The sequence below is a fragment of the Pseudophryne corroboree genome, chromosome 8 (genome assembly GCF_028390025.1).
Source record: "Pseudophryne corroboree isolate aPseCor3 chromosome 8, aPseCor3.hap2, whole genome shotgun sequence".
NCBI lineage: Eukaryota > Metazoa > Chordata > Amphibia > Anura > Myobatrachidae > Pseudophryne > Pseudophryne corroboree.
In genome coordinates, this window is record NC_086451.1 from 319,956,635 (window position 1) to 319,982,167 (window position 25,533).

The window sequence follows — 25,533 nt, forward strand, 5'->3', positions numbered from 1 at the left end:
CAATGCAGCACTGATAATAGTGAGCACAGATAAACTGTGCACTGTTCAGGATAATAGTACTGAGTGACAATATGCAGCGAGAACAGCACTGGACTACTGTACTATACTACCATATACTGGTCAGTGGTAACCACAATACAGCAATGATAATAATGAGCACTGATACACTGTGCACTGTTCAGGATAATAGAACTGAGTGACACTGGGCATCGAGAACAGCACTGGACTACTGTACTGTACTACCATATACTGGTCAGTGGTCTCCACAATGCTGCACTGATAATAATGTGCACAGTTACACTGTGCACTGTTCATGATAATAGAACTGAGTGACATTGTGCAGAGAGAACAGCACTGGACTACTGTACTCTATTACCATATACTGGTCAGTGGTCATCACAATGCAGCACTGATAATAATGAGCACAGATACACTGTCCACTGTTCAGGATAATAGAAATGAGTGACAATGGGCAACGAGAACAGCACTGGACTACTGTACTGTACTATCATATACTTGTCAGTGGTCACCACAATACAGCAATGATAATAATGAGCACTGACACACTGTGCACTGTTCAGGATAATAGAACTGAGTGACACTGGGCAGCGAGAACAGCAATGGACTACTGTACTGTACTTCCATATACTGGTCAGTGGTCACAACAATGCAGCACTGATAATAATGAGCACAGAAACAATGTCCACTGTTCAGGATAATAGAACAGAGTGACACTGGGCAGCGAGAACAGCACTGGACTACTCGGCTGTAATACCATATACTGGTCAGTGGTCACCACAATGCAGCACTGATAATAATGAGCACATATACACTGTGCACTGTTCAGGATAATAGAACTGAGTAACACTGGGCAGCGAGAACAGCACTGGAATACTGTACTGTACTACCATATACTGGTCAGAGATCACCACAATGCAGCACTGATAATAATGAGCACAGATACACTGTGCACTGATCAGGATAATAGAACTGACTGACACTTGGCAGCGAGAACAGCACTGGACTACTGGACTGTAATACCATATACAGGTCAGTGGTCACCACAATGCAGCACTGATAATAATGTGCACAGATACACTGTGCACTGTTCAGGATATTAGAACTGAGTGACACTGGGCAGCGAGAACATCACTGGACTACTGTACTGTAATACCATATACTGGTCAGTGGTCACCACAATGCAGCACTGATAAAAATGAGCACAGATACACCGTGCACTGTATAGGATACTAGAACTGAGTGACACTGGGCAGCGAGAACAGCACTGGACTACTCGACTGTAATACCATATACTGGTCAGTGGTCACCACAATGCAGCACTGATAATAATGTGCACAGATATACTGTGCACTGTTCAGGATAATAGAACTGAGTAACACTGGGCAGTGAGAACAGCACTGGACTACTGTACTGTACTACCATGTACTGGTCAGAGATCACCATAATTCAGCACTGATAATAATGAGCACAGATACACTGTGCACTGATCAGGATAATAGCACTGACTGACACTGGGCAGCGAGAACAGCACTGGACTACTGGACTGTAATACCATATACTGGTCAGTGGTCACCACAATGCAGCACTGATAATAATGAGCACTGATACACTGTGCAATGTTCAGGATAATAGAACTGAGTGACACTTGGAAGCGAGAACAGCACTGGACTACTGTACTGTACTACCATATACTGGTCAGTGGTCATCACAATGCAATACTGATAATAATGAGCACAGATACACTGTGCACTTTTCAGGATAATAGAACTGAGTGAAAATGGGCAGCGAGAACAGCACTGGGCTACTGTACTGTACTACCATATACTGGTCAGTGGTCACCACAATGCAGCAATGATAATAATGAGCACAGATACACTGTGCACTGTTCAGGATAATAGAACTGAGTGACACTGGGCAGCGAGAACAGCACTGGACTACTGTACTGTACTACCATATACTGGTTAGTGGTCACCACAATACAGCAATGATAATAATGAGCACTGACACACTGTGCACTGTTCAGGATAATAGAACTGAGTGACACTGGGCAGCAAGAACAGCAATGTACTACTGTACTGTAATACCATATACTGGTCAGTGGTCACCACAATGCAGCACTGATAATAGAGAGCACAGATAAACTGTGCACTGTTCAGGATAATAGTACTGAGTGACAATGGGCAGCGAGAACAAAACTGGACTACTGTACTGTACTACCATATACTGGTCAGTGGTAACCACAATACAGCAATGATAATAATGAGCACAGATACACTGTGCACTGTTCAGAATAATAGAACTGAGTGACACTGGGCAGCGATAATAGCATTGGACTACTGTACTGTAATACCATATACTGGTCAGTGGTCACCACAATGCAGCACTGATAATAGTGAGCACAGATAAACTGTGCACTGTTCAGGATAATAGTACTGAGTGACACTGGGCAGCGAGAACAGCACTGGACTACTGTACTTTACTACCATATACTGGTCAGTCATCTCCACAATGCTGCACTGTTAATAATGTGCACAGTTACACTGTGCACTGTTCAGGATAATAGAACTGAGTGACATTGTGCAGAGAGAACAGCACTGGACTACTGGACTGTATTACCATATACTGGTCAGTGGTCATCACAATGCAGCACTGATAATAATGTGCACAGATACACTGTGCACTGTTCAGGATATTAGAACTGAGTGACACTGGGCAGTGAGAACATCACTGGACTACTGTACTGTAATACCATATACTGGTCAGTGGTCACCACAATGCAGCACTGATAATAATGAGCACAGATACACTGTGTACTGTACAGGATACTAGAGCTAAGTGACACTGGGCAGAGAGAACAGCACTGGACTATTGTACTGTAATACCATATACTGGTCATTGGTCACCACAATGCAGCAATGATAATAATGAGCACAGATACACTGTGCACTGTTCAGGATAATAACACTGAGTGAAACTGGGCAGCGAGAACAGCACTGGACTACTGGACTGTAATACCATATACTGGTCAGTGGTCACCACAATGCAGCACTGATAATAATGAGAACAGATACACTGTGCACTGTATAGGATACTAGAACTGAGTGACACTGGGCAGAGAGAACAGCACTGGACTACTGTACTGTACTGTAATACCATATACTGATTAGTGGTCACCACAATGCCACAATGATAATAATGAGCACAGGTACACTGTGCTCTGTTCAGTATAATAGAACTGAGTGACACTGGGCAGCGAGAACAGCACTGGACTACTGTACTGTATTACCATATACTGGTCATTGGTCACCACAATGCAGCAATGATAATAATGAGCACATATACACTGTGCACTGTTCAGGATAATAGAACTGAGTGACACTGGGCAGCGAGAACAGCAATGGACTACTGTACTGTAATACCATATACTAGTCAGTGGTCACCACAATGCAGCACTGATAGTAATGAGCACAGATACATTGTGCACTGTTCAGGATAATAGAACTGAGTGACATTGTGCAGCGAGAACAGCACTGAACTACTGTACTGTACTACCATATACTGGTCAGTGGTCACCACAATGCAGCACTGATAATAATGAGCACAGATACACTGTGCACTGTATAGGATACTGGAACTGAGTGACACTAGGCAGAGAGAACAGCACTGGACTACTGTACTGTACTGTAATACCATATACTGGTTAGTGGTCACCACAATGCCACAATGATAATAATGAGCACAGATATACTGTGCACTGTTCAGTATAATAGAACTGAGTGACACTGGGCAGCGAGAACAGCACTGGACTACTGTACTGTAATACCATATACTGATCAGTGGTCACCACAATGCAGCACTGATAATAATAAGCACAGATACCCTGTGTACTGTATAGGATACTAGAACTGAGTGACACTGGGCAGAGAGAACAGCACTGGACTACTGTACTGTACTGTAATACCATATACTGGTTAGTGGTCACCACAATGCCACAATGATAATAATGAGCACAGATACACTGTGCACTGTTCAGTATAATAGAACTGAGTGACACTGGGCAGCGAGTACAGCACTGGACTACTGTACTGTAATACCATATACTGGTCAGTGGTCACCACAATGCAGCACTGATAATAATGAGCACAGATACACTGTGCACTGTATAGGATACTAGAACTGAGTGACATTGTGCAGCGAGAACAGCACTGGACTACTGTACTGTTCTACCATATACTGGTCAGTAGTCATCACAATGCAGCACTGATAATAGTGAGCACAGATAAACTATGCACTGTTCAGGATAATAGTACTGAGTGACAATGGGCAGCGAGAACAGCACTGGACTACTGTACTGTACTACCATATACTGGTCAGTGGTCACCACAATGCAGCACTTATAATAATGAGCACAGATACACTGTGCAGGATAATAGAACTGAGTGACAATGGGTAGTGAGAACAGCACTGGACTACTGTACTGTACTACCATATACTGGTCAGTGGTCATCACACTGCAGCACTGATAATAATGAGCACAGATACACTGTAAACTGTTCAGGATAATAGAACTGAGTGACAATGGGCAGCGAGAACAGCACTGGACTACTGTACTGTACTGTACTACTATATACTAGTCAGTGGTCACCACAAAGCAGCAATGATAATAATGAGCACAGATACACTGTGCACTGTTCAGGATAATAGAACTGACTGACACTTGGCAGCGAGAACAGCACTGGACTACTGGACTGTAATACCATATACAGGTCAGTGGTCACCACAATGCAACACTGATAATAATGTGCACAGATACACTGTGCACTGCTCAGGATAATAGAACTGAGTGACACTGGGCAGCGAGAACAGCACTGGACTACTGTACTGTAATACCATAAACTAGTCAGTGGTCACCACAATGCATCACTTATAATAATGAGCACAGATACACTGTGCACTTTTCAGGATAATAGAACTGAGTGACAATGGGCAGCGAGAAAAGCACAAGACTACTGTACTACCATATACTGGTCAGAGGTCATCACAATGCAGCAATGATAATAATGAGCACAGATACACTGTGCACTGTACAGGATAATAGAACTGAGTGACACTGGGCAGCGAGTACAGCACTGGACTACTGTACTGTACTGTACTGCCATATACTGGTTAGTGGTCACCGCAATGCCACAAAGATAATAATGAGCACAGATACACTGTGCACTGTTCAGTATAATAGAACTGAGTAACACGGGGCAGTGAGAACAGCACTGGACTACTGTACTGTAATACAATATACTGGTCATTGGTCACCACAATGCAGCAATGACAATAATGAGCACAGATAATCTGTGCACTATTTAGGATAACAGAACTGAGTGACAATGGGCAGCGAGAACAGCACTGGACTACTGTACTACCATATATTGGTCAGTGGTCATCACAATGCAGCAATGATAATAATGAGCACAGATACACTGTGCACTGTTCAGAATAATAGAACTGAGTGACACTGGGCAGCGAGAAGACCACTGGACTACTATACAACCATATACTGGCCAGTGGTCACCACAATGCAGCACTGATAATAATGAGCACAGATACACTGTACACTGTACAGAATACTAGAACTGAGTGACACTGGGCAGAGAGAACAGCACTGGACTACTGTACTGTACTGTAATACCATATACTGGTTAGTGGTCACCGCAATGCCACAAAGATAATAATGAGCACAGATACACTGTGCACTGTTCAGTATAATAGAACTGAGTAACACGGGGCAGTGAGAACAGCACTGGACTACTGTACTGTAATACAATATACTGGTCATTGGTCACCACAATGCAGCAATGACAATAATGAGCACAGATAATCTGTGCACTATTTAGGATAACAGAACTGAGTGACAATGGGCAGCGAGAACAGCACTGGACTACTGTACTACCATATATTGGTCAGTGGTCATCACAATGCAGCAATGATAATAATGAGCACAGATACACTGTGCACTGTTCAGAATAATAGAACTGAGTGACACTGGGCAGCGAGAAGACCACTGGACTACTATACTACCATATACTGGCCAGTGGTCACCACAATGCAGCACTGATAATAATGAGCACAGATACACTGTACACTGTTCAGGATAATAGAACTGAGTGACACTGAGCAGCGAGAACAGCACTGGACTACTGTACTGTACTACCATATACTGGTCAGTGGTCACCACAATGCAGCACTGATAATAATGAGTACAGATACACTGTGCACTTTTCAGGATAATAGAACTGAGTGACAATGGGCAGCGAGAACAGCCCTGGACTACTGTACTACCATATACTGGTCAGTGGTCATCACAATGCAGCACTGATAATAATGAGCACAGATACACTGTGCACTGTTTAGGATAATATAACTGAGTGACACTGGGCAGCGAGAACAACACTGGACTACTGGACTGTAATATCATATACAGGTCAGTGGTCACCACAATGCAACACTGATAATAATGAGCACAGATACACTGTGCACTGTTTTGGATAATAGAACTGAGTGACACTGGGCAGCGAGAACAGCACTGGACTACTGTACTGTACAACCATATACTGTTCAGTGGTCACCACTATGCAGCACTGATAATAATGAGTACAGATACACTGTGCACTCTACAGGATACTAGAACTGAGTGACACTGGGCAGAGAGAACAGCACTGGACTACTGTACTGTACTGTAATACCATATACTGGTTACTGGTCACCACAATGCCACAAAGATAATAATGAGCACAGATACACTGTGCACTGTTCAGTATAATAGAACTGAGTAACACTGGGCAGCGAGAACAGCACTGGACTACTGTACTGTACTACCATATACTGGTCAGTGGTCACCACAATGCAGCACTGATAATAATGAGCACAGATACACTGTGCACTGTTCAGTATAATAGAACTGAGTAACACTGGGTAGCGAGAACAGCACTGGACTACTGTACTGTAATACCATATACTGGTCATTGATCATCACAATGCAGCAATGATAATAATGAGCACAGATACACTGTGCACTGTTCAGGATAAGAGAACTGACTGACACTTGGCAGCGAGAACAGCACTGGACTACTGGACTGTAATACCATATACAGGTCAGTGGTCACCACAATGCATCACTGATAATAATGTGCACAGATACACTGTGCACTGCTCAGGATAATAGAACTGAGTGACACTGGGCAGCGAGAACAGCACTGGACTACTGTACTGTAATACCATAAACTAGTCAGTGGTCACCACAATGCATCACTTATAATAATGAGCACAGATACACTGTGCAGTTTTCAGGATAATAGAACTGAATGACAATGGGCAGCGAGAAAAGCACAAGACTACTATACTACCATATACTGGTCAGTGGTCATCACAATGCAGCAATGATAATAATGAGCACAGATACACTGTGCACTGTACAGAATAATAGAACTGAGTGACACTGGGCAGCGAGTACAGCACTGGACTACTGTACTGTACTGCCATATACTGGTCAGTGGTCACCACAATGCAGCACTGATAATAATGAGCACAGATACACTGTGCACTGTACAGGATACTAGAACTGAGTGACACTGGGCAGAGAGAACAGCACTGGACTACTGTACTGTACTGTAATACCATATACTGGTTAGTGGTCACCGCAATGCCACAAAGATAATAATGAGCACAGATACACTGTGCACTGTTCAGTATAATAGAACTGAGTAACACGGGGCAGTGAGAACAGCAATGGACTACTGTACTGTAATACAATATACTGGTCATTGGTCACCACAATGCAGCAATGACAATAATGAGCACAGATAATATGTGCACTATTTAGGATAACAGAACTGAGTGACAATGGGCAGCGAGAACAACACTGGACTAATGTACTACCATATATTGGTCAGTGGTCATCACAATGCAGCAATGATAATAATGAGCACAGATACACTGTGCACTGTTCAGAATAATAGAACTGAGTGACACTGGGCAGCGAGAAGACCACTGGACTACTATACTACCATATACTGGCCAGTGGTCACCACAATGCAGCACTGATAATAATGAGCACAGATACACTGTACACTGTTCAGGATAATAGAACTGAGTGACACTGAGCAGCGAGAACAGCACTGGACTACTGTACTGTACTACCATATACTGGTCAGTGGTCACCACAATGCAGCACTGATAATAATGAGTACAGATACACTGTGCACTTTTCAGGATAATAGAACTGAGTGACAATGGGTAGTGAGAACAGCACTGGACTACTGTACTGTACTACCATATACTGGTCAGTGGTCATCACACTGCAGCACTGATAATAATGAGCACAGATACACTGTAAACTGTTCAGGATAATAGAACTGAGTGACAATGGGCAGCGAGAACAGCACTGGACTACTGTACTGTACTGTACTACTATATACTAGTCAGTGGTCACCACAAAGCAGCAATGATAATAATGAGCACAGATACACTGTGCACTGTTCAGGATAATAGAACTGACTGACACTTGGCAGCGAGAACAGCACTGGACTACTGGACTGTAATACCATATACAGGTCAGTGGTCACCACAATGCAACACTGATAATAATGTGCACAGATACACTGTGCACTGCTCAGGATAATAGAACTGAGTGACACTGGGCAGCGAGAACAGCACTGGACTACTGTACTGTAATACCATAAACTAGTCAGTGGTCACCACAATGCATCACTTATAATAATGAGCACAGATACACTGTGCACTTTTCAGGATAATAGAACTGAGTGACAATGGGCAGCGAGAAAAGCACAAGACTACTGTACTACCATATACTGGTCAGAGGTCATCACAATGCAGCAATGATAATAATGAGCACAGATACACTGTGCACTGTATAGGATACTAGAACTGAGTGACACTGGGCAGAGAGAACAGCACTGGACTACTGTACTGTACTGTAATACCATATACTGATTAGTGGTCACCACAATGCCACAATGATAATAATGAGCACAGGTACACTGTGCTCTGTTCAGTATAATAGAACTGAGTGACACTGGGCAGCGAGAACAGCACTGGACTACTGTACTGTATTACCATATACTGGTCATTGGTCACCACAATGCAGCAATGATAATAATGAGCACATATACACTGTGCACTGTTCAGGATAATAGAACTGAGTGACACTGGGCAGCGAGAACAGCAATGGACTACTGTACTGTAATACCATATACTAGTCAGTGGTCACCACAATGCAGCACTGATAGTAATGAGCACAGATACATTGTGCACTGTTCAGGATAATAGAACTGAGTGACATTGTGCAGCGAGAACAGCACTGAACTACTGTACTGTACTACCATATACTGGTCAGTGGTCACCACAATGCAGCACTGATAATAATGAGCACAGATACACTGTGCACTGTATAGGATACTGGAACTGAGTGACACTAGGCAGAGAGAACAGCACTGGACTACTGTACTGTACTGTAATACCATATACTGGTTAGTGGTCACCACAATGCCACAATGATAATAATGAGCACAGATATACTGTGCACTGTTCAGTATAATAGAACTGAGTGACACTGGGCAGCGAGAACAGCACTGGACTACTGTACTGTAATACCATATACTGATCAGTGGTCACCACAATGCAGCACTGATAATAATAAGCACAGATACCCTGTGTACTGTATAGGATACTAGAACTGAGTGACACTGGGCAGAGAGAACAGCACTGGACTACTGTACTGTACTGTAATACCATATACTGGTTAGTGGTCACCACAATGCCACAATGATAATAATGAGCACAGATACACTGTGCACTGTTCAGTATAATAGAACTGAGTGACACTGGGCAGCGAGTACAGCACTGGACTACTGTACTGTAATACCATATACTGGTCAGTGGTCACCACAATGCAGCACTGATAATAATGAGCACAGATACACTGTGCACTGTATAGGATACTAGAACTGAGTGACATTGTGCAGCGAGAACAGCACTGGACTACTGTACTGTTCTACCATATACTGGTCAGTAGTCATCACAATGCAGCACTGATAATAGTGAGCACAGATAAACTATGCACTGTTCAGGATAATAGTACTGAGTGACAATGGGCAGCGAGAACAGCACTGGACTACTGTACTGTACTACCATATACTGGTCAGTGGTCACCACAATGCAGCACTTATAATAATGAGCACAGATACACTGTGCAGGATAATAGAACTGAGTGACAATGGGTAGTGAGAACAGCACTGGACTACTGTACTGTACTACCATATACTGGTCAGTGGTCATCACACTGCAGCACTGATAATAATGAGCACAGATACACTGTAAACTGTTCAGGATAATAGAACTGAGTGACAATGGGCAGCGAGAACAGCACTGGACTACTGTACTGTACTGTACTACTATATACTAGTCAGTGGTCACCACAAAGCAGCAATGATAATAATGAGCACAGATACACTGTGCACTGTTCAGGATAATAGAACTGACTGACACTTGGCAGCGAGAACAGCACTGGACTACTGGACTGTAATACCATATACAGGTCAGTGGTCACCACAATGCAACACTGATAATAATGTGCACAGATACACTGTGCACTGCTCAGGATAATAGAACTGAGTGACACTGGGCAGCGAGAACAGCACTGGACTACTGTACTGTAATACCATAAACTAGTCAGTGGTCACCACAATGCATCACTTATAATAATGAGCACAGATACACTGTGCACTTTTCAGGATAATAGAACTGAGTGACAATGGGCAGCGAGAAAAGCACAAGACTACTGTACTACCATATACTGGTCAGAGGTCATCACAATGCAGCAATGATAATAATGAGCACAGATACACTGTGCACTGTACAGGATAATAGAACTGAGTGACACTGGGCAGCGAGTACAGCACTGGACTACTGTACTGTACTGTACTGCCATATACTGGTTAGTGGTCACCGCAATGCCACAAAGATAATAATGAGCACAGATACACTGTGCACTGTTCAGTATAATAGAACTGAGTAACACGGGGCAGTGAGAACAGCACTGGACTACTGTACTGTAATACAATATACTGGTCATTGGTCACCACAATGCAGCAATGACAATAATGAGCACAGATAATCTGTGCACTATTTAGGATAACAGAACTGAGTGACAATGGGCAGCGAGAACAGCACTGGACTACTGTACTACCATATATTGGTCAGTGGTCATCACAATGCAGCAATGATAATAATGAGCACAGATACACTGTGCACTGTTCAGAATAATAGAACTGAGTGACACTGGGCAGCGAGAAGACCACTGGACTACTATACAACCATATACTGGCCAGTGGTCACCACAATGCAGCACTGATAATAATGAGCACAGATACACTGTACACTGTACAGAATACTAGAACTGAGTGACACTGGGCAGAGAGAACAGCACTGGACTACTGTACTGTACTGTAATACCATATACTGGTTAGTGGTCACCGCAATGCCACAAAGATAATAATGAGCACAGATACACTGTGCACTGTTCAGTATAATAGAACTGAGTAACACGGGGCAGTGAGAACAGCACTGGACTACTGTACTGTAATACAATATACTGGTCATTGGTCACCACAATGCAGCAATGACAATAATGAGCACAGATAATCTGTGCACTATTTAGGATAACAGAACTGAGTGACAATGGGCAGCGAGAACAGCACTGGACTACTGTACTGCCATATATTGGTCAGTGGTCATCACAATGCAGCAATGATAATAATGAGCACAGATACACTGTGCACTGTTCAGAATAATAGAACTGAGTGACACTGGGCAGCGAGAAGACCACTGGACTACTATACTACCATATACTGGCCAGTGGTCACCACAATGCAGCACTGATAATAATGAGCACAGATACACTGTACACTGTTCAGGATAATAGAACTGAGTGACACTGAGCAGCGAGAACAGCACTGGACTACTGTACTGTACTACCATATACTGGTCAGTGGTCACCACAATGCAGCACTGATAATAATGAGTACAGATACACTGTGCACTTTTCAGGATAATAGAACTGAGTGACAATGGGCAGCGAGAACAGCCCTGGACTACTGTACTACCATATACTGGTCAGTGGTCATCACAATGCAGCACTGATAATAATGAGCACAGATACACTGTGCACTGTTTAGGATAATATAACTGAGTGACACTGGGCAGCGAGAACAACACTGGACTACTGGACTGTAATATCATATACAGGTCAGTGGTCACCACAATGCAACACTGATAATAATGAGCACAGATACACTGTGCACTGTTTTGGATAATAGAACTGAGTGACACTGGGCAGCGAGAACAGCACTGGACTACTGTACTGTACAACCATATACTGTTCAGTGGTCACCACTATGCAGCACTGATAATAATGAGTACAGATACACTGTGCACTCTACAGGATACTAGAACTGAGTGACACTGGGCAGAGAGAACAGCACTGGACTACTGTACTGTACTGTAATACCATATACTGGTTACTGGTCACCACAATGCCACAAAGATAATAATGAGCACAGATACACTGTGCACTGTTCAGTATAATAGAACTGAGTAACACTGGGCAGCGAGAACAGCACTGGACTACTGTACTGTACTACCATATACTGGTCAGTGGTCACCACAATGCAGCACTGATAATAATGAGCACAGATACACTGTGCACTGTTCAGTATAATAGAACTGAGTAACACTGGGTAGCGAGAACAGCACTGGACTACTGTACTGTAATACCATATACTGGTCATTGATCATCACAATGCAGCAATGATAATAATGAGCACAGATACACTGTGCACTGTTCAGGATAAGAGAACTGACTGACACTTGGCAGCGAGAACAGCACTGGACTACTGGACTGTAATACCATATACAGGTCAGTGGTCACCACAATGCATCACTGATAATAATGTGCACAGATACACTGTGCACTGCTCAGGATAATAGAACTGAGTGACACTGGGCAGCGAGAACAGCACTGGACTACTGTACTGTAATACCATAAACTAGTCAGTGGTCACCACAATGCATCACTTATAATAATGAGCACAGATACACTGTGCAGTTTTCAGGATAATAGAACTGAATGACAATGGGCAGCGAGAAAAGCACAAGACTACTATACTACCATATACTGGTCAGTGGTCATCACAATGCAGCAATGATAATAATGAGCACAGATACACTGTGCACTGTACAGAATAATAGAACTGAGTGACACTGGGCAGCGAGTACAGCACTGGACTACTGTACTGTACTGCCATATACTGGTCAGTGGTCACCACAATGCAGCACTGATAATAATGAGCACAGATACACTGTGCACTGTACAGGATACTAGAACTGAGTGACACTGGGCAGAGAGAACAGCACTGGACTACTGTACTGTACTGTAATACCATATACTGGTTAGTGGTCACCGCAATGCCACAAAGATAATAATGAGCACAGATACACTGTGCACTGTTCAGTATAATAGAACTGAGTAACACGGGGCAGTGAGAACAGCAATGGACTACTGTACTGTAATACAATATACTGGTCATTGGTCACCACAATGCAGCAATGACAGTAATGAGCACAGATAATATGTGCACTATTTAGGATAACAGAACTGAGTGACAATGGGCAGCGAGAACAACACTGGACTAATGTACTACCATATATTGGTCAGTGGTCATCACAATGCAGCAATGATAATAATGAGCACAGATACACTGTGCACTGTTCAGAATAATAGAACTGAGTGACACTGGGCAGCGAGAAGACCACTGGACTACTATACTACCATATACTGGCCAGTGGTCACCACAATGCAGCACTGATAATAATGAGCACAGATACACTGTACACTGTTCAGGATAATAGAACTGAGTGACACTGAGCAGCGAGAACAGCACTGGACTACTGTACTGTACTACCATATACTGGTCAGTGGTCACCACAATGCAGCACTGATAATAATGAGTACAGATACACTGTGCACTTTTCAGGATAATAGAACTGAGTGACAATGGGTAGTGAGAACAGCACTGGACTACTGTACTGTACTACCATATACTGGTCAGTGGTCATCACACTGCAGCACTGATAATAATGAGCACAGATACACTGTAAACTGTTCAGGATAATAGAACTGAGTGACAATGGGCAGCGAGAACAGCACTGGACTACTGTACTGTACTGTACTACTATATACTAGTCAGTGGTCACCACAAAGCAGCAATGATAATAATGAGCACAGATACACTGTGCACTGTTCAGGATAATAGAACTGACTGACACTTGGCAGCGAGAACAGCACTGGACTACTGGACTGTAATACCATATACAGGTCAGTGGTCACCACAATGCAACACTGATAATAATGTGCACAGATACACTGTGCACTGCTCAGGATAATAGAACTGAGTGACACTGGGCAGCGAGAACAGCACTGGACTACTGTACTGTAATACCATAAACTAGTCAGTGGTCACCACAATGCATCACTTATAATAATGAGCACAGATACACTGTGCACTTTTCAGGATAATAGAACTGAGTGACAATGGGCAGCGAGAAAAGCACAAGACTACTGTACTACCATATACTGGTCAGAGGTCATCACAATGCAGCAATGATAATAATGAGCACAGATACACTGTGCACTGTACAGGATAATAGAACTGAGTGACACTGGGCAGCGAGTACAGCACTGGACTACTGTACTGTACTGTACTGCCATATACTGGTTAGTGGTCACCGCAATGCCACAAAGATAATAATGAGCACAGATACACTGTGCACTGTTCAGTATAATAGAACTGAGTAACACGGGGCAGTGAGAACAGCACTGGACTACTGTACTGTAATACAATATACTGGTCATTGGTCACCACAATGCAGCAATGACAATAAAGAGCACAGATAATCTGTGCACTATTTAGGATAACAGAACTGAGTGACAATGGGCAGCGAGAACAGCACTGGACTACTGTACTACCATATATTGGTCAGTGGTCATCACAATGCAGCAATGATAATAATGAGCACAGATACACTGTGCACTGTTCAGAATAATAGAACTGAGTGACACTGGGCAGCGAGAAGACCACTGGACTACTATACAACCATATACTGGCCAGTGGTCACCACAATGCAGCACTGATAATAATGAGCACAGATACACTGTACACTGTACAGAATACTAGAACTGAGTGACACTGGGCAGAGAGAACAGCACTGGACTACTGTACTGTACTGTAATACCATATACTGGTTAGTGGTCACCGCAATGCCACAAAGATAATAATGAGCACAGATACACTGTGCACTGTTCAGTATAATAGAACTGAGTAACACGGGGCAGTGAGAACAGCACTGGACTACTGTACTGTAATACAATATACTGGTCATTGGTCACCACAATGCAGCAATGACAATAATGAGCACAGATAATCTGTGCACTATTTAGGATAACAGAACTGAGTGACAATGGGCAGCGAGAACAGCACTGGACTACTGTACTACCATATATTGGTCAGTGGTCATCACAATGCAGCAATGATAATAATGAGCACAGATACACTGTGCACTGTTCAGAATAATAGAACTGAGTGACACTGGGCAGCGAGAAGACCACTGGACTACTATACTACCATATACTGGCCAGTGGTCACCACAATGCAGCACTGATAATAATGAGCACAGATACACTGTACACTGTTCAGGATAATAGAACTGAGTGACACTGAGCAGCGAGAACAGCACTGGACTACTGTACTGTACTACCATATACTGGTCAGTGGTCACCACAATGCAGCACTGATAATAATGAGTACAGATACACTGTGCACTTTTCAGGATAATAGAACTGAGTGACAATGGGCAGCGAGAACAGCCCTGGACTACTGTACTACCATATACTGGTCAGTGGTCATCACAATGCAGCACTGATAATAATGAGCACAGATACACTGTGCACTGTTTAGGATAATATAACTGAGTGACACTGGGCAGCGAGAACAACACTGGACTACTGGACTGTAATATCATATACAGGTCAGTGGTCACCACAATGCAACACTGATAATAATGAGCACAGATACACTGTGCACTGTTTTGGATAATAGAACTGAGTGACACTGGGCAGCGAGAACAGCACTGGACTACTGTACTGTACAACCATATACTGTTCAGTGGTCACCACTATGCAGCACTGATAATAATGAGTACAGATACACTGTGCACTCTACAGGATACTAGAACTGAGTGACACTGGGCAGAGAGAACAGCACTGGACTACTGTACTGTACTGTAATACCATATACTGGTTACTGGTCACCACAATGCCACAAAGATAATAATGAGCACAGATACACTGTGCACTGTTCAGTATAATAGAACTGAGTAACACTGGGCAGCGAGAACAGCACTGGACTACTGTACTGTACTACCATATACTGGTCAGTGGTCACCACAATGCAGCACTGATAATAATGAGCACAGATACACTGTGCACTGTTCAGTATAATAGAACTGAGTAACACTGGGTAGCGAGAACAGCACTGGACTACTGTACTGTAATACCATATACTGGTCATTGATCATCACAATGCAGCAATGATAATAATGAGCACAGATACACTGTGCACTGTTCAGGATAAGAGAACTGACTGACACTTGGCAGCGAGAACAGCACTGGACTACTGGACTGTAATACCATATACAGGTCAGTGGTCACCACAATGCATCACTGATAATAATGTGCACAGATACACTGTGCACTGCTCAGGATAATAGAACTGAGTGACACTGGGCAGCGAGAACAGCACTGGACTACTGTACTGTAATACCATAAACTAGTCAGTGGTCACCACAATGCATCACTTATAATAATGAGCACAGATACACTGTGCAGTTTTCAGGATAATAGAACTGAATGACAATGGGCAGCGAGAAAAGCACAAGACTACTATACTACCATATACTGGTCAGTGGTCATCACAATGCAGCAATGATAATAATGAGCACAGATACACTGTGCACTGTACAGAATAATAGAACTGAGTGACACTGGGCAGCGAGTACAGCACTGGACTACTGTACTGTACTGCCATATACTGGTCAGTGGTCACCACAATGCAGCACTGATAATAATGAGCACAGATACACTGTGCACTGTACAGGATACTAGAACTGAGTGACACTGGGCAGAGAGAACAGCACTGGACTACTGTACTGTACTGTAATACCATATACTGGTTAGTGGTCACCGCAATGCCACAAAGATAATAATGAGCACAGATACACTGTGCACTGTTCAGTATAATAGAACTGAGTAACACTGGGCAGCGAGAACAGCACTGGACTACTGTACTGTACTACCATATACTGGTCAGTGGTCACCACAATGCAGCACTGATAATAATGAGTACAGATACACTGTGCACTTTTCAGGATAATAGAACTGAGTGACAATGGGCAGCGAGAACAGCCCTGGACTACTGTACTACCATATACTGGTCAGTGGTCATCACAATGCAGCACTGATAATAATGAGCACAGATACACTGTGCACTGTTTAGGATAATATAACTGAGTGACACTGGGCAGCGAGAACAACACTGGACTACTGGACTGTAATACCATATACAGGTCAGTGGTCACCACAATGCAACACTGATAATAATGAGCACAGATACACTGTGCACTGTTCCGGATAATAGAACTGAGTGACACTGGGCAGCGAGAACAGCACTGGACTACTGTACTGTACAACCATATACTGTTCAGTGGTCACCACTATGCAGCACTGATAATAATGAGTACAGATACACTGTGCACTCTACAGGATACTAGAACTGAGTGACACTGGGCAGAGAGAACAGCACTGGACTACTGTACTGTACTGTAATACCATATACTGGTTAGTGGTCACCACAATGCCACAAAGATAATAATGAGCACATATACACTGTGCACTGTTCAGTATAATAGAACTGAGTAACACTGGGCAGCGAGAACAGCACTGGACTACTGTACTGTACTACCATATACTGGTCAGTGGTCACCACAATGCAGCACTGATAATAATGAGCACATATACACTGTGCACTGTTCAGTATAATAGAACTGAGTAACACTGGGCAGCGAGAACAGCACTGGACTACTGTACTGTAATACCATATACTGGTCATTGATCATCACAATGCAGCAATGATAATAATGAGCACAGATACACTGTGCACTGTACAGGATAATAGAACTGAGTGACACTGGGCAGCAAGAACAACACTGGACTACTGTACTGTACTACCATATACTGGTCAGTGTTCACCACAATGCAGCACTGATAATAATGAGCACAGATACACTGTGCACTGTTCAGGATAATAGAACTGATTGACACTCTGCAGCTAGAACAGCACTAGACTACTGGACTGTAATACCGTATACAGGTCAGTGGTCACCACAATGCAGCACTGATAATAATGTGCACAGATACAATGTGCACTGTACAGGATACTAGAACTGAGTGACACTGGGCAGAGAGAACAGCACTGGACTACTGTACTGTACTGTAATACCATATACTGGTTAGTGGTCACTACAATGCCACAAAGATAATAATGAACACAGATACACTGTGCACTGTTCAGTATAATAGAACTAAGTAACACTGGGCAGCGAGAACAGCACTGGACTACGGTACTGTAATACCATATACTGTTCATTAGTCACCACAATGCAGCAATGATAATAATGAGCACAGATATACAGTGCAGGATAATAGAACTGAGTGACACTGGGCAGCGAGAACAACACTGGACTACTGGACTGTAATACCATATACAGGTCAGTGGTCACCACAATGCAACACTGATAATAATGAGCACAGATACACTGTACACTGTTCCGGATAATAGAACTGAGTGACACTGGGCAGCGAGAACAGCACTGGACTACTGTACTGTACAACCATATACTGTTCAGTGGTCACCACTATGCAGCACTGATAATAATGAGTACAGATACACTGTGCACTCTACAGGATACTAGAACTGAGTGACACTGGGCAGAGAGAACAGCACTGGACTACCGTACTGTACTGTAATACCATATACTGGTTAGTGGTCACCACAATGCCACAAAGATAATAATGAGCACAGATACACTGTGCACTGTTCAGTATAATAGAACTGAGTAACACTGGGCAGCGAGAACAGCACTGGACTACTGTACTGTAATACCATATACTGGTCATTGATCATCACAATGCAGCAATGATAATAATGAGCACAGATACACTGTGCACTGTACAGGATAATAGAACTGAGTGACACTGGGCAGCGAGAACAACACTGGACTACTGTACTGTACTACCATATACTGGTCAGTGTTCACCACAATGCAGCACTGATAATAATGAGCACAGATACACTGTGCACTGTTCAGGATAATAGAACTGAGTGACACTGGGCAGCTAGAACAGCACTGGACTACTGGACTGTAATACCGTATACAGGTCAGTGGTCACCACAATGCAGCACTGATAATAATGTGCACAGATACAATGTGCACTGTACAGGATACTAGAACTGAGTGACACTGGGCAGAGAGAACAGCACTGGACTACTGTACTGTACTGTAATACCATATACTGGTTAGTGGTCACTACAATGCCACAAAGATAATAATGAACACAAATACACTGTGCACTGTTCAGTATAATAGAACTAAGTAACACTGGGCAGCGAGAACAGCGCTGGACTACTGTACTGTAATACCATATACTGTTCATTAGTCACCACAATGCAGCAATGATAATAATGAGCACAGATATACTGTGCAGGATAATAGAACTGAGTGACACTGGGCAGCGAGAACAGCACTGGACTACTGTACTGTATTGTACTACCATATACTGGTCAGTGGTCACCACAATGCAGCAATGATAATAATGTGCACAGATACACTGTGCACTGTTCAGGATAATAGAACTGAGTGACTCTGGGCAGCGAGAACAGCACTGCACTACTGTACTGTACTACCATAAACTGGTCAGTGGTCACCACAATGCAGCACTGATAATAATGAGTACAGATACACTGTGCACTTTTCAGGATAATAGAACTGAGTGACAATGGGCAGAGAGAACAGCCCTGGACTACTGTACTACCATATACTGGTCAGTGGTCATCACAATGCAGCACTGATAATAATGAGCACAGATACACTGTGCACTGTTTAGGATAATATAACTGAGTGACACTGGGCAGCGAGAACAACACTGGACTAATGGACTGTAATACCATATACAGGTCAGTGGTCACCACAATGCAACACTGATAATAATGAGCACAGATACACTGTGCACTGTTCCGGATAATAGAACTGAGTGACACTGGGCAGCGAGAACAGCACTGGACTACTGTACTGTACAACCATATACTGTTCAGTGGTCACCACTATGCAGCACTGATAATAATGAGTACAGATACACTGTGCACTCTACAGGATACTAGAACTGAGTGACACTGGGCAGAGAGAACAGCACTGGACTACTGTACTGTACTGTAATACCATATACTGGTTAGTGGTCACCACAATGCAACACTGATAATAATGAGCACAGATACACTGTGCACTGTTCAGTATAATAGAACTGAGTAACACTGGGCAGCGAGAACAGCACTGGACTACTGTACTGTACTACCATATACTGGTCAGAGATCACCACAATGCAGCACTGATAATAATGAGCACAGATACACTGTGCACTGATCAGGATAATAGAACTGACTGACACTTGGCAGCGAGAACAGCACTGGACTACTGGACTGTAATACCATATACAGGTCAGTGGTCACCACAATGCAGCACTGATAATAATGTGCACAGATACACTGTGCACTGCTCAGGATAATAGAACTGAGTGACACTGGGCAGCGAGAACAGCACTGGACTACTGTACTGTACTAGCATATACTGGTCAGTGGTCACCACAATAGAGCACTGATAATAATGAGCACAGATACACTGTGCACTGTATAGGATACTAGAACTGAGTGACACTGGGCAGAGAGAACAGCACTGGACTACTGTACTGTACTGTTATACCATATACTGGTTAGTGGTCACCACAATGCCACAATGATAATAATGAGCACAGATACATTGTGCACTGTTCAGTATAATAGAACTGAGTGACACTGGGCAGCGAGAACAGCACTGGACTACTGTACTGTAATACCATATACTGGTCATTGGTCACCACAATGCAGCAATGATAATAATGAGCACAGATACACTGTGCACTGTTCAGGATAATAGAACTGAGTGACACTGGGCAGAGAGAACAGCACTGGACTACTGTACTGTACTGTTATACCATATACTGGTTAGTGGTCACCACAATGCCACAATGATAATAATGAGCACAGATACATTGTGCACTGTTCAGTATAATAGAACTGAGTGACACTGGGCAGCGAGAACAGCACTGGACTACTGGACTGTAATACCATATACTGGTCAGTGGTCACCACAATGCAGCACTGATAATAATGAGCACTGATACACTGTGCAATGTACCGGATAATAGAACTGAGTGACACTTGGAAGCGAGAACAGCACTGGACTACTGTTCTGTACTACCATATACTGGTCAGTGGTCATCACAATGCAATACTGATAATAATGAGCACAGATACACTGTGCACTTTTCAGGATAATAGAACTGAGTGAAAATGGGCAGCGAGAACAGCAGTGGACTACTGTACTGTACTGTACTACCATATACTGGTCAGTGGTCACCACAATGCAGCAATGATAATAATGAGCACAGATAAACTGTGCACTGTTCAGGATAATAGAACTGAGTGACACTGTGCAGCGAGAACAACACTGGACTACTGTACTGTACTACCATATACTTGTCAGTGGTCACCACAATACAGCAATGATAATAATGAGCACTGACACACTGTGCACTGTTCAGGATAATAGAACTGAGTGACACTGGGCAGCGAGAACAGCAATGGACTACTGTACTGTAATACCATATACTGTTCAGTGGTCACCACAATGCAGCACTGATAATAGTGAGCACAGATAAACTGTGCACTGTTCAGGATAATAGTACTGAGTGACAATGTGCAGCGAGAACAGCACTGGACTCCTGTACTGTACTACCATATACTGGTCAGTGGTAACCACAATACAGCAATGATAATAATGAGCACTGATACACTGTGCACTGTTCAGGATAATAGAACTGAGTGACACTGAGCAGCGAGAACAGCACTGGACTACTGTAATGTACTACCATATACTGGTCAGTGGTCTCCACAATGCTGCACTGATAATAATGTGCACAGTTACACTGTGCACTGTTCATGATAATAGAACTGAGTGACATTGTGCAGAGAGAACAGCACTGGACTACTGTACTGTGTTACCATATACTGGTCAGTGGTCATCACAATGCAGCACTGATAATAATGAGCACAGATACACTGTCCACTGTTCAGGATAATAGAAATGAGTGACAATGTGCAACGAGAACAGCACTGGACTACTGTACTGTACTACCATATACTGGTCAGTGGTCACAACAATGCAGCACTGATAATAATGAGCACAGATACACTGTGCACTGTTCAGGATAATAGAACAGAGTGACACTGGGCAGCGAGAACAGCACTGGACTACTCGACTGTAATACCATATACTGGTCAGTGGTCACCACAATGCAGCACTGATAATAATGTGCACAGATATACTGTGCACTGTTCAGGATAATTGTTAGGGTCTCCTGCCCTGTGCTGCCACGTCGTCATGGCAACCGGGAGACAAGTGCTAGCGGAGTAACCTGAGCGCAGCTGATACTCCGGTTCGGGTCTTTTGCTGTGCAGTGGTTACAGGCAGGGGATCCGGTGCTGGTTTTTGTGCTCACAGTCTGTGAGGTCTGAGGCGGGCGTGGACAGCACCTGCTTTATAAGGCCTCTTCTCAGGTTAAGCAGATGCTGCTGAATCTTTGTTGGTTAGTCAGTTCCTGAAAGTTAGCCAGTACTGTGTAGCTTTGTATTTGTTGTTGCTTACTGCAAATAGGCCTGGGGATTTGGTACTACACTCTGCCAATCCAGACCTAGCAGTAAGACTGGAGTCAGTCGTTTAGCCTGCTGAGGTTCTTTTGATATTCTGTGAACCCAGCAGGTTTGTGGCTGTACTTTCAGACCTGCCTGCTTAATCCTCTCTCACTGTGCAGGGTGTCCATGTGTCAGTTTAGTGGCAGTAAGCTGTACCTGGGCCCTGCAAGTGAGAATTAGGATTGTGGAGACTCTCCTTGTGTCTATTATTCCATCTCTGACCAAGGAGTTTACTGCCACACCCGTTGGTAACCCTTTAGGGTTTTGCTGTTGCCCTTAGCAACAGCATTTCAGGTTCTCTACGTATTAAAACACAACATCTTGCTTTTTCCATCTGAGCATTTCTAATACTAGGGAGACACCCAGTTTCTTAGCCTCTGGGCTTCACTGTTCACTCTGTGTTGGTTTTGTTACCCTATCACCTTCTGTGTACGTTATGTCATATTTCCCAGTCTGTCTGTGAGTTCATTTGTTTTGCATCCCTCTCTGTTCAGACACCAGCAAATTCCTGCAGGCACTGGTGTGCATAACAGTTCAAACACCAGTACATTCCTGCAGGCACTGGTGTGCATAACATATTCAGCAGCCCAATACTCCTGTTGAAATTTTGTGGGAATATGGAGCATACCCCTCAAAATACGTTGCAACAGGTGGTCGATCAGGTGCAGGTCCTGACTCGTCAATTTAATGATTTGTCCATTAAAATGCACACCTCCCAGGCCGCTGGCGGAGCTCCCGCAGCAGCAGCACCTTCAGGGGTTAAGGAGCCGAAAGTAAATCTTCCGGATCGTTTTTCTGGAGATCGCTCGCAGTTCTTTTGTTTCAAGGAGAGCTGCAAGTTATATTTCCAGCTTAGGCCTCAGTCTTCTGGGTCAGAGATTCAGCGGGTGGGCATAGTGATTTCCTTGCTACAAGGAGACCCACAGGTCTGGGCATATGGGTTGCAGTCTGACTGTCCGTCGCTTAAAAGTGTTGATGTTTTTTTTACGGCACTGGGCATGTTGTATGATGACCCTGACAAGACGGCCTCAGCCGAGGCTCAGATTTCGATCCTTAAGCAAGGGCGAAGGCCAGTTGAGGTTTACTGTACGGAGTTTCGGAGGTTGGCCCATGATACCCAGTGGAATGACCCAGACCTGAGACACCAGTACCGAAGAGGTCTTTCTAACCAGATAAAAGACCAACTGGTACAATATCCCTTGCCTGATAGCTTGGATCAGCTCATGCAGTTATCCATCCGGGTGGATAGACGGCTGAGAGAGCGTAGGCTTGAAAGGGAGACCGAGGTTTCCTTCTTTCCCAAGGGAACCTCAGACTCTGAGGAATTTTCCGAGGAGCCTATGCAGATTGGGGCTACCCGCCTCTCCTCGCGTGAGAAGACGCGGAGGAGACAGCAGGGGTTGTGTTTGTACTGTGGGAAAAAGGGTCATGTGGTAGTATCATGCCCAGAAAAGCCGGAAAACTTCAGGGCCTGAGGGTGATGGGAAATATCCTGTCAGGCCAGAAGTCAGAATTTCCCAAGAAGACTTTTATCATTCCGGTGACCTTGAAGATCCTCGGTCAAACTGTCAAGACTGGGGCCTTTGTGGACAGTGGGGCCGACGGGGTTTTTATGGACCGCCAATTCGCCCTGAAACACTCTGTTTCCTTAGTACCCTTGGCGTCGGAAATTGAGATTTGTGGGTTAAACGGGGAACCGTTATCCCAGGGTAAAATTACCTCTTGCACTAGCCAGATTTCTTTGTTTATTGGAGCCACACACTCTGAAAAATTGTCCTTTTATGTGACTGTCTGTACTTTTGCCCCATTGGTGTTGGGGTTACCCTGGTTAAGGGCCCACAATCCTCAATTTGACTGGGTCTCTGGGGAGATTCTTAGTTGGGGTACTGATTGTTTCAGGAGTTGCTTGAGCCTTCCAGTCAGGCTCTCGCAGCTAAGTTTGCCAGGATTGCCAGGGTGTTATGCAGATTTTGCGGACGTGTTCTCCAAAAAAGTTGCAGAGGTACTACCTCCCCATCGCCCCTATGACTGTGCCATTAATTTGTTGCCGAATGCTAAGCTTCCCAAGAGCAGGTTGTACTCCCTGTCACGTCCTGAGACTCAGGCTATGGCAGAGTACATTCAGGAGAACTTGGCTAAAGGATTTATCAGACCTTCACAGTCTCCAGTTGGGTCGGGGTTCTTCTTCGTGGGTAAAAAGGACGGTTCATTGCGACCCTGCATCGACTTCAGGGAATTGAACCGTATCACGATTAAAAACTCATACCCA